This window comes from Gadus macrocephalus, chromosome 7, assembly GCF_031168955.1.
Source record: "Gadus macrocephalus chromosome 7, ASM3116895v1".
Classification (NCBI taxonomy): domain Eukaryota; kingdom Metazoa; phylum Chordata; class Actinopteri; order Gadiformes; family Gadidae; genus Gadus; species Gadus macrocephalus.
The window spans coordinates 12,553,988-12,565,791 of record NC_082388.1 but is presented as its reverse complement, the minus strand read 5'-3'; positions in this window follow the sequence as shown (position 1 = coordinate 12,565,791).

Below are 11,804 nucleotides of genomic sequence, written 5' to 3'. Positions count from 1 at the left end.
AAAGCATAACCCACTCCACAAGTCACACAAACACAACTGTCAACACTATGGTTACACTGAGTGTGTTTGACCCAGTGAAACAAGTGCATCTTTATTTATTCTAAATATGAAATAATTTGTAACTCAGTTTCGAACATTCTTCTACCGCCAAGTCAATTAAATAAATAGTTTTTCACTTTTCTGTCCATTAGAAAGAACCAGGGTTTTTTTGTAACTGCAAGATCATCCCCGTTTATATTATAACCCCTAACCCTTTATCATATTAATTATATAATATATATGAAATTATATTTATAACATCTACGAGAGCCTTCATTCTCATCTCATCAGAGCATTTGAACATTTCCAGCCCACATTGCACCACAGCACCGCCGTTTGGCAACGATAGTTTACTGCAAGTTGTAAAATAACTTATTTTCAGTGTCGGGCATGCTGCTTTGAAAGTATAGTGAGGTAAAGGTGTGTTCCTGAATCCCCGAACGCCAGACTTCCGAGTCGAAAGTCGAAGATCCCAGCTTTCTTGCGGCATTTCTCCAAGGCACGCCGCCTTTTTGTCTTAATCTTTCGAAAATCTGCAAGTAGGCCTACCTCAAGGCTCGATTACACCGGAGGCGTACGCAACGCGGTCACCGCTGCTGATCGCTTCCACGCTAATCAATGAGACCATTTCCACCGGAGCAGATCGATCAGGAAGTGATCAAATACTGCAGTTTTGTTCATAATTCAAGATCATAATGACGCCACGCCACAGGAGGAGGAATCCTCGTCTGCAAAAAAAGCGAGAAATATCATTTAAAGGCAACGTGAGCGGCGAACTACCTCCCGCCTCTCTGTCCTCTCCCTCTCCAAAACGTTGAATCACCTAATGATGATGATCTCTGACAATGCACGCACATGGGAAAAAAAACTATTCAAGAATGTATCACTACTAATTATCAGTTCATGCCTTGTAGAGCAATATAAGCACTAATAAGAATGTTTGTGTTCGTTGTGGGTCAAGTTAATTGATGCTATAGGCTTGACTATACGACAAAGTAATGTTACCAATAAAAAACAATGCAATCATGGCAATATAATTCATTATCAGTGTTATTGGTCGTCATCGTTCAAGCTTGCTGGATCTAGTTTTTGTGGCGGAGAGCTCCAGCTCAGGTTGAAGTCATTCCTTCCGGCTCTGGCCAGAGATACAGAAAGCTGAGTGGAGGAACAGTGACAGCATGTCTAAAACCTTCTTAGACTTAATTTCAACATCAATAACAGAGAGACCTTGTCTTTCTGTAAACCCTGCATGGTAACTCAAACTGTTCATTAAAAACATGTCACTAGCAGTTTTGGTGAGGCTGTAGTGAATGTAACATATCATAATTCACCTATGCTGTTCTTCTATACACTGTTGTAGGCATATCGTTTACTGTCTTGGTTGTTCAGGGATCGCTGTCCCTTTAAATGTTAGGAACGTCTCATGACGTAGAGCCCCATGTGGGATTGGTTTTACTTGCATTGGCCCTCATTTATCAAACAAACGTAGAAATGAGCACAAATCTGAACGCATGATTCATCTTACGATAGGACCCACATGAGATTCACAAAACTTTCGTATCACACCAATCCCAGCGTACGAAGGATCTTGGTGTTGATAAATACAGCGGCTGAGATCGATCGTAATTAACGTAACACGCCCATATAAAAGCACGTCTTCAGAAGTCTCGCCCCTAACGCCTCGTGCCCACTGCACCGTCAGTCAACGGACGTGGGAAGGCGTGGCTGACGGATGGGGGAGTAGTCTTTGCAGAGGCAACCGTCAGCCAATCAAATCGCTTCGCCGGGTTCTTCCCGCTTCTTCCTGCTTGTTGCGAGGCAAGATGACCCGCTTTCCCGCTTTCCAGTATCGTCAGAGCCCGAGTCGCGTCACAGTGCTTAAATTTGCATACGCGATCTGATTGGATGACGGATCCGTCGCGGCCGAAAAAGTTAAACATTTTTCAACTTTTTGACGGTGGCGAACGCTCCAAGTCAACGGACGGATCCACAATGCATTGCGCGACCGTCCCCAGAGACGCTCGGGTCACTGTGGATGCGAACCGTCTGGTTTTGATTGGTAGCCTAAAAGCTGGCATTAAAGGCAAGCAAAAGAATGCTATATGGAAGGAAATAACTGTTGCAGTGAATAGTGTTTCCAATGTTCGTCGGGCTACGGAAGAGGTTTGTTAATTAAATTAATTAAATAATAAATTAAATGTAAAACTTCTGTTGTCCAGCTTAAAACATTTCACATATATGCTATTGTTTGCATTGCGTTAAAGTTATTTTTTTCCGAATAAGGTGAAGAAAAAATGGTCCGACATGAAGCTCAGCACCAAAAAACGTGTTGCGGCTGTGAAGCGGGCCAAACAAGAAACGGGAGGAGGCCGGTGCAGTGCGACTGCAGCGTAACTCACCGAGATGACTCTGACCATGTAGTGCGCCCTGATGTAGATGCCCAACGTTGCTATTTTGGAAAATATAAGAATCGTGCGTGCCCCCAGGCCATCGGGCTACCATGTTCAGGATTGACATTCTGGCATCGCAAATAATCGGAACATTAACTGAATGGTAGCTTTTGCGGTTGATGTACGCGTAATCATTAATAGATGGTGGCTTCATACGCACATGGGTACACTCAACCGCACCAACATTTGGAAACCTAGCAATAGCATAAAAATCCCGTTTGATTCCAGTTTGCTGATCGTTATTATATGGGAATTTAATATAACGTTCAGAGAGGGACATTATAGCTGCCAAAACTGCTGGCATGGTTCGGCTAATACTTGGCTGGGAAACCAGACCTGTCCCGATCTCCCGCTGAAAGGTCCCGGTGGCCAAAAACACCAAGGTAGAGCCCACCTGCACTGGCACAGGTATTGCGTTTGATCGTCTAGTTTCTCGCCTTAACTGTGGCTCCAAAGCATTGCATAGCTCCATCAGGAGATGCCTTGGGAGACGAAAACGACTCAAGAGCCATTCATCGCTCTCCATAAAAAAATCGGCGCAGTCTCGAAAAACTCTCTCTCATCTTAGACGTGAGTTGAGGTCCTTAACAGAGCCAGATCTGCCATCGCTGAGACTCGACTACCTATTTGGCAAAGCTCCTGTTTATATAGACAGCTGAATAAACATTTCACCTGTCACATTCTAATTATTTTCATAGCAATACTGTTTTTAATTAGGCCTGACTTGATTGTTGTTTGAACGGCTGGGCTATTTCCAATTTATTTAGTAATTAATACAGATGTGCAACATGGGCTACTTGTGCTGCACTATTCATCAGTGAATACTAGGGCCCGACCGATTTATCGGCCTGCCGATTTAATCGGCCGATTATAGCCTTTTTGAAAATAATCGGCATCGGCCAAAAAGACGCCGATTACAACCGATTTTTTTTTTTTTTTTTTTTTTTTTAAATGTTATTGCGATTAGTATCCTGCAGATTGCGCTCCTACTCGCCTTGCTAACTAACAACTTTAGCTGGAGTAAAAAAGAGGAGATTGAATTTTACCATACAACATGAAAGCACGCTCGCTCAGGCAGCTGCGCGCTCACCTCACCAATGTACACAAGACGCGTTGTTTGAGCATGTTGTGCCTGTTTTTCTTTAGGTCCCAGGCCATGTTAATTTGTTATACTGTAGACTCTAACGGTGAGACCATACTGCTCAGCACGCACGTGTTAGTCACTGCTCACGAGCGCAGCACATTGGGAGTTAGTTATTTATTTTACATTTTACATTACACTCATTTTTGACTGTAAATGTATTCTAAAACACTCGAAGGTTCTGCATTCAATTCACATATTCGTCAAAAGTGTTTAAAGTATATTTGAGCTATCAAAAACTACGTTTTATATGTTTTTTTTTTGTTTTTTTTAAATCGGCAGATTAAATCGTAATCGTAATTTTTCTCTGAAAATAATCGGCATCGGCATCGGCACTCAAAAATCAATATCGGTCGGGCCCTAGTGAATACCCGTATGTTGCGCCAAAAAAACTTGCGTACACGAGCTCAGACCTGACGTGAGATTTCATCGCAGCCTGCGCTCACGTTCAAATTGATAAATGCCAAGCTCAACGTTGAAATGAGCGTACGTCCATTTTACGCACGTTTTCTGTCGTACGCTCGTTTGATAATCTCGGAAATTCAACAGTATCCAGAGTGGTGAGCCTCCTTAAAACTCCTCCGGCAAGGGAGAAGTATACGGCACTCAAATCCCACCTATGGCGACACATTAGTGCCATAATTCACTAATGTGATAAAAGATGCATTCGGGCGTATTATATTATTCCACACGCGTAGATATTAACTGCGAGCGCGCAAATGATCTCTGCGCGCGCAAAACAGCCTCTCGCGCGCGCAGATTACCTCAGCGCGCGCAAAACAGCCTCTCGCGCGCGCAAATTACCTCAGCGCGCGCAAAACCTCTCGCGAAAGATGTTTTTACGCTCTCGCTCGAATTTAATTTTGGCACTATGGGGGAGGGAACCAAGGCAGGGCGGGCTTTCCTATGATTGGCCGTTTCTGAAGTGCGATATTTGATTGACAGCCCTCCTCAGCCCTCCTCTCATTCAATTCTGAATTGTACAGTAAATGGCTGAAACGATAGTTACTTATTGTAACTCTAGATTCTATAGGCGCAGCCTTTAAAGGCTATCGCTATTGGGTTATCCCTAGGCGTGAGCCGTAGCACTGAAAAATGTGTAATCCCCGACCACCAACAGCGTGGGCCTCAATTACGTCCGCGTGCGGCGTGCCTCAACGAAGTCCGCATTTCGCAGATATAGTCGGGCGCCGGCGGACGTTCTGCTCCCAATAAACAGCTTTTCTTCAGCTATTTAAAGGACAATGAGGCCGACACTTAAAAGGCTGCGCCTATACTCATAGAATCTGGAGTTACAATACGTAACTATCGTTTCAGCCATTTACTGTACAATTCAGAATTGAATGAGAGGAGGGCTGAGGAGGGCTGTCAATCAAATATCGCGCTTCAGAAATGGCCAATCATAGGAAAGCCCGCCCTGCCTTGGTTCCCTCCCCCATAGTGCCAAAATTAAATTCGAGCGAGAGCGTAAAACATCTTTTGCGAGAGGTTTTGCGCGCGCTGAGGTAATTTGCGCGTGCAAGAGGCTGTTTTGCGCGCGCTGAGGTAATTTGCGCGCGCGAGAGGCTGTTTTGCGCGCGCAGAGATAATTTGCGCGCTCGCAGAGATCATTTGCGCGCTCGCAGTTAATATCTACGCGTGTGGAATAATATAATACGCCCGAATGCATCTTTTATCACATAAGTGAATTATGGCACTAATGTGTCGCCATACCCACCTGTTGAAGACGTTTGAACTGTTGGACGCTGAGAGAGCCAGCAGGATTTTCTCACTTCAAGGACTCGGTGACAGCAAACCGTCTGAACTCATGGACCGTATGCTGGATCTCATGGGGGAGCACGAACCCGATTTTCTTTTCGTTCAGCTCTTCCTGCGTCAGCTGCCTTCCCAAGTGAGAGCTGCATTAGTCAACGCCACGATCAGTGACTGTCGGAGGCTGGCTGAAGAGGCTGATACATTTTTCCTGGTGGGTCAAGGCAGGGCCGGCGCTCGGCATAGGCGACCGCCTAGGGCGGAAAATGTGTTGGCGGCGCCCTCTGGTGGCGCCCTTAATTAGTCAATTAAAATATACGAAACAAATGGAGAAGGGAGGGGGCGCGGGAGCAATCGCCAGGGCGCCCCGAAACCGTCACCGTACGCAGGACAATTCAACAAACAGACCTGTCCAGGGCGCAAGTTGATTTCGAGTCGCCTAGGGCGCCGAAACGGCCAGCTCCGGCTCTGGGTCAAGGGCACTGTGTGGCCGTGTTTTTTCCCGTGCACATCCCTCCTGTGAAACTGGACGACTCCACGCTCATCGCTGCCACCACTTCTCGTCGGCAGCAGTCTTTTGACCCCCAGCAGTCTTCAGGCCCGCAGCAGTCTTCAGGCATGTGTTTTTACCATGCAAAGTTTGGACCAAAGGCTCTTAAATGCCGTCCGCCATGCAGTTTCGGCGGGTTGGGAAACGCCAGGGCCGCGTTGGCAGGCTTCTTTTCATCCGCGCAGCATCTCCGGACAGCATGGACTATTGGTGGATGTGAAGAACCGCCGTTTGATTGACGCCGTCACGTTTTGTTCCTATGCGTGCAAGCTCAGCGGGGCTGCTCCATACGATTGTCTAGCATGCTCTCCTCCTAAGATGATTTCCACCGTCTGCTTGCCGGTTTCCCAGCCCTCACTCACCCCACTTTCTCTGCGTCTGCCGTGATGCATGGTGTGGAGCACCATCTCGCCACTACTGGTCCACCCGTCTACGACCGTGCTCGGCGCCTCGACCCGACCTAGCTTGCCGTTGCAAGGCTGAGTTTGCAAACATGGAACGCCTGGGTATAGTCTATGGAGCCAGTTTCCTGCCATAATTCAAACCTGATTTTTTTTTTTTCAAAGGCTTGTAAGTCTGGTTTGAAAACTCAACTCCTTGTAAAAAAGGTTTTGCAACACTGAAAAAATAGATTATAACCTGAAAAAAATTCAAACAAAAATTCTAACATTTGTAAACATGATTTTGTGATCTATTTTATCTTCTTCATCATTTTCACCAACACATTTTCAAAGTATTTTTTTTTTCACAAACATGTTTTCAAAGTTCAAACAATATCATCAGCGCATTTGCAGAGTTTCAAATCTGGCACTGTTCTAACAGTGTATTTCATTGTTTCCCGGTTTTGAAACCTTGTAAATGGGATTCTGCAAACAGGTGTTCATACATTGAGAAATAAGTTTTGAAAGGTTGAATATTTATTTTTAAAAACTTGTAAAGGTGTACGTTTACGCCATTGCAATGTATTTTTTCAGAACTGACTTTTCGGCACTGACTTTTCAGAGATTTGACCACACAGGCGCAAGCTTTGAGTCACGTGAATATTGGCATTGTTCTGTGGCGCATTCGTTTTGAAACTGGCTGGTATGGTGATTTTTTCTGAGGTGGACCTTGTCCGGGGATATCATCAGGTGCCTGTACACCCACTGGACGTTCCCAAAACAGCAGTAATCACGCCGTTTGGTCTGAGTTCCTCCGAATGCCGTTTGGCCTTAAAAACTGACTTTTCGGCACTGACTTTTCAGAGATTTGACCACACAGGCGCAAGCTTTGAGTCACGTGAATATTGGCATTGTTCTGTGGCGCATTCGTTTTGAAACTCCTGACAGTCAAGTCTGAAGAAAAAAAAAACGTTCCTGGGGGCGGGACCATTTAGCTCTAAACTTATTGGTTGCTCTCGGCTGACGTACATTCCAATCACATGTGCCGTTCACCGGGCTGTGCGTGATTGACAGTGCTCTGCCGATGACAAGAATGTGATTGGAATGTACGTCAGTACCTAACTCAGAGGCATGTTGGCGATAGGAAAGTCCAAGGCTTTTTCTGCGGTCTGATCCGGGAGTCATAAAAAGTGACAAAATGTATTGTTGAATCGAGCGATGGAGGACGACGGAAACAAACTATATATTGTTAGGTATTATGATCATGAAATAAAATAAGATAAAGTAGATCTGAACGATGAATTAAGTAGTTTTTTCCAATGCCTAGAGGAGCTTCGGGAAACATGACCTCTCTCTCTGCTGCCTCTTATCAAGCCGTACAGGATTTCTCGGCATACCTGGCTGGTATGGTGATTTTTTCTGAGGTGGACCTTGTCCGGGGATATCATCAGGTGCCTGTACACCCACTGGACGTTCCCAAAACAGCAGTAATCACGCCGTTTGGTCTGAGTTCCTCCGAATGCCGTTTGGCCTTAAAAACGCAGCTCAATCTTTTCAACGCCTCATGGACTCTGTTTTACGGGAGCTGCCTTTTCTTTTTGTGAACTTGGATGACATCCTGGTGGCGAGCACGTCCAAATCTCAGCACCTGGCGCACGTCCGGCGACTTTTTGAGCGGCTCAGCCAACATGGGCTGATTGTCAACCCCGCCAAGTGCCAGTTTGGTCTCTCCATCATCGATTTCCTAGGAAACAGAGTCACTAAGGACGGTGCTGCCCCTCTCCCATCGAAGGTTTAGGCGGTCGCACAGTTCCCACGCCTGCTCACTGTCAAGTCTCTGCAGGAGTTCCTCAGCATGGCGAATTTTTATAACCGTTTCATCCCAGCTCATGCGGCCCTTGCATGAGGCCTTGCAAGGTAGCCCAAGCATGCTGTGGACTGGACTGAGAGCAGGGACAAGGCTTTTGTTGCCACTAAGGCAGCCCTGGCGAACGCCACCATGCTGGCACATCCTTCTCCCACAGCCTCCATCACCATCACCTCGGACGCCTCGGACTAAGCTGTCGGTGCCGTCTACAATCAGTGGGTGGGCGGGGCCTGGCAGCGACATGCCTTCTTCAGCCGTCAGTTGCGCCCCAGTGAGCAGAAGTAAAGCACTTTCGACCGGGAGCTGCTTGGTCTATACCACGCCATCAGACACTTTCATTCCCTGTTGGAAGTTCAACCCTTCACCGCTTTTGTCGACCACAAGCCGCTGACTTTCGCCATGGCCAAGGTGGCTGAGCCGTGGTCCGCCCGCCAGCAAAGTCATCTGTCCTACATTTCGGAGTTCACCACGGATTGACAGCACGTTGCCGGTAAGGACAACCAGGTGGCGGACTGCCTGTCACGGGATGTGGTAGGAGCAGTCCCTCTCGGCTTGGATTACAAACGCATTGCTGCGGACCAGACCACAGACCCGGACGTACAACTCCTGAGGACCTCATCCACAGGGCTGAAAATAGAGGATGTGGGTTTTGGCGATGCCGGCACCAGGCTCCTGTGTGACGTCTCCACGGGCAGTTATTCCCACGGGATGGAGACGACAAGTTTTTGATGCCATCCATGTTCTCTCCCACCGAGGTTCGAAAGTGTCACAGAGATTGGTTGCGGCTACGTATGTTTGGCACGGCCTCAAGAAGGACGTTAGGGACTGGGCTAACACCTGTCTTTAGTGCCAGCGGGCCAAAGTGCACCGCCACACTAAAGCCCTGTTAGAGTTGTTCCCGGTGCCGGAGAGACGTGAGCATGTAAACGTGGATCCGGTCGGCCCTCTGCCCTCCTCTCAGGGTTTCACCTACCTGTTGACCATGGTTGACAGGACCAGCCGTTGGCCTGAGGCTGTGCCACTGACGTCGCTGGCATCTGTTGAGATGACACAGGCATTTATCAGCACCTGGGTTGCCCGTTTCGGCACTCCTTCGGACATATCCTCTGACCGGGGCGCGCAGTTTACGTCTGAGCTGTGGAACGCTGTCACACAGAGCCTCGGAGTGAAACTCGACCACACGATCGCATATCACATACAGGCTCACGGACTCTGTGAGCGATTTCATAGGTTGATGAAAGCGAGGCTTTTCACACCTGTCCCATCTTCCCGTCACGGCCTCCCTCAGTCGCACGTTCCTGCTGGGCTTCGGACGGCTGACTACGTTTTTGTTCGCCACGACGCCCACCCGTTCCGGGTTTTGGAGACGGAGGAAAAACATTTAGTGGTGGACATGGGCGGAAAACTGGAGCGACTCTCCATTGCCGGTTGATACGCCCGCCTCCGCGGTGACTGTTTTGTTTTTGTTTACTTCTGTTGGTGAATTCTGGGGGGACGTGTGTAGTGAGTGTCACATATCATAATTCATCTATGTTGTTAAGTATTGTGCTATACAATGTTGTAGGCATATCGTTTACTGTCTTGGTTGTTCAGGGATAGCTTTCCCTTTGAATGTTAGGAACGTCTCATGACGTAGAGCCCCCTGCGGGGTTGGTTTTACTCGCAGCGTGTTTTGACTTCCTGTTTTTTTCTAACGAAATAAACGATTCAAGAATTTTAATGCAATTTCAACAAGGCATCCTTTTTCCTTTGCAACAATAAATTCTTAATTTTGCTTTTTGGCTTGAATGCAACTTTCGGAAACTCAGCGGCGGATTCCACCTCTACTCCTCCCCTTCCTGTTGCTGGCTTTCCCGTATTGTGCACCCCCTCAAACTCGGTTGGTGTGGATTTGGCGCATCTTTTCACTCTGACAGTGGCATGCGCGTTTGACATTGATTTAACCAATGAACATATCCGTTCCACTTCACAATAGCACCTACGGTATTTGTTTAACAGCGTTCTACAAGAACCACAAATACATTTTAAAACGTCTGTCGTTTTGATAGGTCCCGTGAGCTCCTCAAGGGCCAAAGTGTATGGTGTCTTGACATCATTGTGAGAAAGAAACAAACGATGTTTGTTCTTTTTAACTATAAAAGGATCTTCACATAGGCGACATACGTCTTTAATCGTTGTTTGTGGCGTTTGCGGTTGGGATTGAGCCATCTCTCTGACAGCCCCTGAACGTGAAGACGTTCCATCAAAATAATTTCCCCCCCGGCACTATTTTGCATGGACACCGCTGCTGCTTCCCAGGGTTAAAGAAATAAAAACAGGCCAGCACAGTTTCCCCCCGGATAGACGGCTCTAAATAGCGTGGTTCCAGACCATTCTACTTGCTGCAGTTTGGTCTGGCTTTGCGAGACTAAATGACAGTTGACCACAAGGCGATTGTATCTATGCATCTTCTTGAATTGCTTCATGTTTTAGTTGGCAGAGGCTTGTAATGGTGCGTACTGCGTAGCATGATAAACATGATAAGGTGCAAGGAGCAGAAAAAGCTGACATGGGTGCATGGGTGGAAAAGAAACACTGGCATTATTTTATCAGCTGAGGGCGTTTTCATTGCCATACCAATGTGAGCTAATCAACAAGTACAACATGTTCTAATACTATGAGACTCATGAAAACGCCCTCAGGGGGGTAGGGGGGGGGGGGGGGGGCGAGCGGCAGAGGGGACTTAGTGTCTTATATATTTATTTTTTTATTTTATTTTATCTGAATTTTAATTAAACATAATACCAAGGGTTTGAAGTTTTACCAGAATTTTGATCTTACAAAGTCATGACAGAGGGACTTGGTGTCTTTATTCATGCTTGAAAGATGAACACATATAATTTTCTTTGAAAAGGAATAAGCTGATGAACTTCTTTTAAGTTCTTGCAGATGTTATCTCCGCTAACAGGTTCTCAATAGTAGGCTATTTCAATTCAGGGAGGGTGTGAAAAAATGTAATTGAGATAATTGAGAACCACTGGTCAAGAACATGTTGTACTTGTTGCTCACGTTGTTATGGCAATGAAAACGCCCTCAGCTGATAAAAAATGCCAGCGTGTTTTTTTAAACTGAAAAAAAAGAACAAAAAGATTTTTTTTTTTATCAGAAGATTTATACAATGTATGGGTCCCTGAAAGTGAGACAACATAGTTTAGTGATCCCGAAATAGTGGTCTGTTTCTTATAGTATTAGGCTAGTACATGTTGTACCAATGTGTTTCAGTAACTGTGTAAATAAAAAAAGGGGAAAATATGGTCATTTTTGAGTGAAACTTACACAAAGGAAATTTAATATACCTCCAATTTGTTATTACAGTTGACATCCATTTGATTATTCCTTCCTCCAAACAGCCTTTTTTCCTTTCATCACTTTAGTGGTTCAGAACTGCATTATTTAGATGACACTGACAGCTATTGGCTTAGACATACAACAGCATAGTAACTAAGAAAATAAAGGCTGCACAGGACAAAATAAAAATCATGGATAATATAATACTACATAATACTTCATTTACAAAAGTGTTGCCTATAACTCAGATAAAAAGGTTACAAGCTATTTATTCCTTCTTTAAGAGCTAAAGACTAGC